The sequence below is a fragment of the Gekko japonicus genome, unplaced genomic scaffold (assembly GCF_001447785.1).
Source record: "Gekko japonicus isolate JY-2015 unplaced genomic scaffold, Gekko_japonicus_V1.1 scaffold414, whole genome shotgun sequence".
Classification (NCBI taxonomy): domain Eukaryota; kingdom Metazoa; phylum Chordata; class Lepidosauria; order Squamata; family Gekkonidae; genus Gekko; species Gekko japonicus.
Window position 1 is genome coordinate 1,124,560 of NW_015162491.1, and position 4,949 is coordinate 1,129,508.

A 4,949-nucleotide genomic window follows, 5' to 3' on the forward strand; every position below is an offset into this window, starting at 1 on the left:
TTCGCCCCCTCTCCCTTTATATTAATGGCTTGGGCTGGCAGGTGGGTTTAACGGTTGTGAAGGGACCTGAGTCAATCGGTGGGACGAAATCCAAACTGAGTAGTTTGATAGACACCACCGGATGAACCAAGCCTTCCAAGCCTGGGACGGGCACAGGTTATAGGACGGCCCCGAATCCAAAGGAGATGCAAGCAGTTCTTATCTGCGGACTCCCGGGGGCTACCGTTTTGCAACAGATTATGCGATCGGCTTGTGGTAGCGTAAGAAGCGTACTTAAAAAAACCAAAGCGCCTTAAAATAAGGGACACAGTCCGATGATAATACATGCTGACTCGGCAGTAAAGTTTAATGGAACGTCCTCCCAGGGAAGCGTGCATAGGATTGCGGCCGTAATCACTTTAAATGCTAACTGGAGAGGAGGGGAGGATTTACTAGTGGGTAACGCGGTTCTTGCTCTGTGTATGAGGGAGTGGGAGGGCGCCGCGGAGTTCTTATGCGCAGCCCGGCTAGGCAGCCATTTTTGCTCAACCCGAAGAGTTGGTAACAGAATCGAAGTGCTTGGCGGGTGTGGCCCCTGGGTGGGCGTGGCGCAGTGAGCCGAGCGGGCCTGCAGAGGCTGCTGGCCACTGTAGAATGCGCTTGGCGTTGTCGTGGGGCCATAAAATGCGTGGCTCTTGGCGGCGGCGTCGCCGCACCGGATGGGGGAGTAATTAATTAAGACCGGCGTTTGCTCTCCCGCACCTCCTAAAGCAGATGTGGCGGTCTACAGGATGGGAAACTAGATGCCACCAGCGGGGTATACATATTCTTAATGTAGCAAGTAGTCTGTGTTGCTGAACTATTTCCTCCGAGTGCATTTCTCTTGTCAATAAGAAAAGCCATCATTTAAAGGGAAGTTAGCGTCATACTATATGTGACTTGTGCTTCATGTGCACCTGTGATACTATCCTAGCTATTGTTTTACACACACAGGTTTCAATCTTGTGCTCTTATTTGTAAATATAATGGGAGGAGGGTCTGTGGCTCAGTGGTAGAGCATCTGCTTAGCATGCAGAAGGTCCCGGGTTCAATCCCCAATAAATCCAAAGGATCTGCACTAGGTAATGTGAAAAACCTCTATCTGAGATCTTGTGGAGTGGCTGCCAGTCTGAGTAGACAGTGCTGACTTTGATTCGGTATAAGGCAGCTTCATGTTTGTTTGTGTAAATCAATCATTGATTGCAGTGAGATTTGCTTCTTAGGAAAGATGCATAAGAGTGAGTGCACAATACTTAGGGACTGTGGATCCTGGGATATGTAACCCACAGAGGACCCTTAAAGAAATTTTATTCCTTTGGTTGGTGGAAGACCAAAGAGAATGTGATGTTGTGGAGCAAGATGGCAGTAGCTAGTGCAGACTCTTTAGGGGTGTACTGGCAGGCGCATGCCGCCCTCCATTGTGGGGTGGGTGGGTAGACTCTGGAACAGATGGTCCTTGTTCCTTATAAACTGGTCAACCTGCCTGTAAAACTCTTCCTGTACAGGTGCAAATGGTTTTGAAGCTGCACTGTTGCCTGGGTGGTACTCTACCTGGTTTCTGATTTTTATCTTTCGTTAAAAGAGGCCAAAATGATGTTGACCAGAACTGGCTGGATCAAACCAACAGTCCAGTATGCTGTTTCCAACAGAGGCAAGCCATATGCTTAATGCCTGGTATGAAAGCAACAGATCTTTCCATTTAGCTGTCATGGCTATCAGCTGTTAATACCTTCCGTGACTTGATCAAATCTCATTTTAAAGCTGTCTAATCCATATCTTGTGACTGTGCATTCCAGAAGTTAATTATGCAGTGTGAAGAAATACTTTCTTTGTATTAAAGGTTTTGCTTCTCGATTTATTATATTAGGGTTTTTTTATCCCACCTTTTCTCCAGAGATCTCAGCCATCAGCCACCCCGACCGTTCGCAGGCGGGGTGATTACCAGGCCTGCACTCTTGGTCCACTGGCAAGAACATGTGGTGCGTGTAAGAGACCCTTTGTAGTGGCATGAGCCATTACATCTGCAGGCGTGGGCACTGTGGCATCCGCCTAGCCTGCAATGGCTTATGGTGTTCAAAGCAGCACGTCAACACAGGGTGCCTGGTGGCTCCCCTTCTCATCCAAGCAGGCCTTCCCTTCATTCCTTGGGCCCTTTCATGCTCCCCACTGGCATGGTCGCAGCACTCTGCTGTGAAGGTGCTGCTTGCCAGACCGGGCAGGGGCAAGGGCCTTGTTTCGGAGCAGGCTAGAAGATGTTGTTTTGTTGGTGTTGTGGGTCCAGGGCCGGCTCCAGGGTTTTTTTGTACACTAGGCAAGGCTACCTTCTGGCGCTGCCCCCCCCCCGCGCCCACCAATTAGGGGTTGCCAACCTCCAGGAGGACTTGTGTGCGGGGAGTCTCCCTTATTTTTTTTTCTAAACTCACTCCCCCCCCCCCAATCACCTTCTTTTTTACTCGATCTCTCTCTGATCCACCTCCGGCTTCTGGGAAACCTGCTGAGCAGTTCTCTCTGTCTCTCTCTCTCCCCACCTCCCGGGTGGGGTCGGGAGGCTGCAAAGAGGAGCCTCGAAACCGGCGCCTGCTAGAACTGATTGCTCCGTGTGTTATGACTTATTGCTGGGGAGAAAGTGGAAGGCATTTCTCAGAGAAACTTACCTTCTAGTTAAGACAACAGCAAGCCCCCCCCCCCGCCACCCCCACGCACCTCTCCGAACCCAAAGACCCCCTGACCACTCCCCACACCGATGACGTCTGTGTCTTTACACACACACACGACCCACCCCCCAGGAGCCGCGCTCGACCCCTCATCTGGAGTCCTGCACGCTGGAGGGAGGGAGGTAAGCGGCGGGAGGTGACCCGCAAGCAAGGAAGGCGACAAAGCGGAGGCCGGGCTGCATGCCCACCCGAGGACAAGGAGGACGCTGGAGGGGGAGTTGGACGGACGCCAGCTTGCTGGCTCACTCGCTCGCAGGCAGGAGAGGTGGCCAGGCGGATCCGGGCGTGGAGGGGGGGGCGGGCACTTACTCTCCTCCTGCAGGCTGCAGCTGGCGCAGTCAACACGAGGAGGGGAACCGTGTGGCGCTGCAGGCTGGCTTCACTCCCCTGGCGGCATTGTTGCCTCGCCCAGCCCACGGCTCAAACTCCCCAATCCAGGGGTCGCCTGAGCAGACTTCTCCTGCTGCAGAGGTGGTTCCTTTTCCCTCTGCAGAGCGACCCTGGACGGGCCGGGAGGTGAGCCCCAGACTAGTCCGCCTCTCCCGAGACCAGAGGGGACATGCGGGGGGTGGGGGAGAAAGAGACAGCGGCGGCATTTGGTGGGGGCGGCGGCGGTTGGGCACCCTTAAGGCCCCCTGCACTCTAGGCGAAAGTCTAGTTCACCTAACGGATGGGCCGGCCCTGTGTGGGTCAGTCTTCGCTCACAACGCTGTCAAGGTGATTGATTGCTAGTTGGCCAACCTTTTCCCCTGAGGCTTGTTTTGGCTGGCAGGTTTTCCTTCTCGTCATCCCAGGATCAAGCTGCCCGTTTTTGCTCACTGTGCAGGTGGCTTCCGTCGCTCAGGCAGGGTGAGAAGGTTGGCCCTGCCCAGCCATCACATTGACTGTGGTGGGAGGGTGCGCCCAGGGAGATGCAGCCACTTGCTATGCGGGTGGCTCCTGGACAGGGAGGAGGGTTGGCCCTGCCCTGCAGTCACCTTGACCATGGTGGGGAAGGTGGGCCAAGGGACATGCCAGTTGGTCAACCTTTTTCTCCACAGTGTGGTGGCTCCCAGGCAGGAGGGGAGGGTTGGTCCTGCCCTGTAATCACCTTGACTGCGGTGGGAGGGTGGACCCAGGGAGACACAGCCACCCACAACTGTGCGAGTTGCTCCCGGGCCCCAGGCAGGGCGGAATGGTAGGCCCTGCCCCGTAATCACATTGTCTGTCAGCAGAGGGAGGGTGGGCCCATCCAAGGGTGCGTCCATCCTTAATAGTACCAGCAACAGTTCTCTCCTGCATGCTTCCAGGGGGAGGGGAGTGTCTCTCCTGAGGAAGTCTGCTGAAAGTTTGATGCCTCCCCTCTGCTAGGTCACACAGGGTCAGTCCTGTCTGTTCTATGGCCCAGAATCCACACTTGACATCATGTTTCCAGAAAGCACTTTCCTGAGGGGCTCCTTTGGCAGGCAGTAACTTGGACACCCCAAGTCAGGGCATATAGGGGGGCATCTGGGGGAGATCTGCTGCGAGTTTGACGCCTCTAGCTCACGCTGGGCCTGTTCTGTACCCTCCTGAACTCGTGCCTGACATCTCCCTGAAAAGCACTTTCCTGGGGGTACCTTGTTTGGGGGTCTGTAACTTGGCCTCTCCAAGTCCAGTCGTCACCAAACTTCGTGGGCAGGTAGAGGAGAGTCAGCTGGAAATGCTCTGTTGTTTTGGAGTTTCTAGGACCCCAGGGAGCTGCCCCACTGTGACCCAAACTTCTCGAGCCGGGTTTTCTCAGTCTGTGCCCATGCCTACTACTTATATTTCCAGTTGTTGCTCTGTGTTCTTCTACAGAAGGTACAGTATAAGATTTTTAAGCCCTCCCCCCAAAGAAAACCTCTGTATCAAGCTTGATATCCTATAAGTAGCAGAAAATAATTCTTGGTCAAGGAAACATGGTTGGAATTCTTCTTGCAGTGAACACAAGTGTTCTTTATCTGTTATCCCCACTTTTACATCTGTATAATAAAATTTGCTGCCTGCTTTAATTTTTAAAATGAACATCTAAAGTAGAATGTGCATCATGTTATGGTTTTAAAAGGATGGCTTCCAAAGGATTGGACAGGGTACTTTTTTTAAGAAATAGAAAGCAAATAAGTCTCAGTGTTTCTCACAGCTGTGACTATACAGATTTAAATTCTAACTGAGAAGTCTAGACTTAGGTGGGTGCCTCTCCACTTCCCAAGCCTTTTC

General features: G+C 53.0%; 1 non-coding gene across 1 annotated transcript; it reads left to right on the forward strand.

The window, feature by feature from the left end:
* Positions 1 to 1,013: 1,013 nt before the first annotated feature.
* TRNAA-AGC lies at positions 1,014 to 1,085 on the forward strand. Its single transcript has one exon. It is a non-coding gene; the product is annotated as a tRNA-Ala (tRNA).
* The last annotated feature ends 3,864 nt before the right edge of the window (positions 1,086 to 4,949 follow it).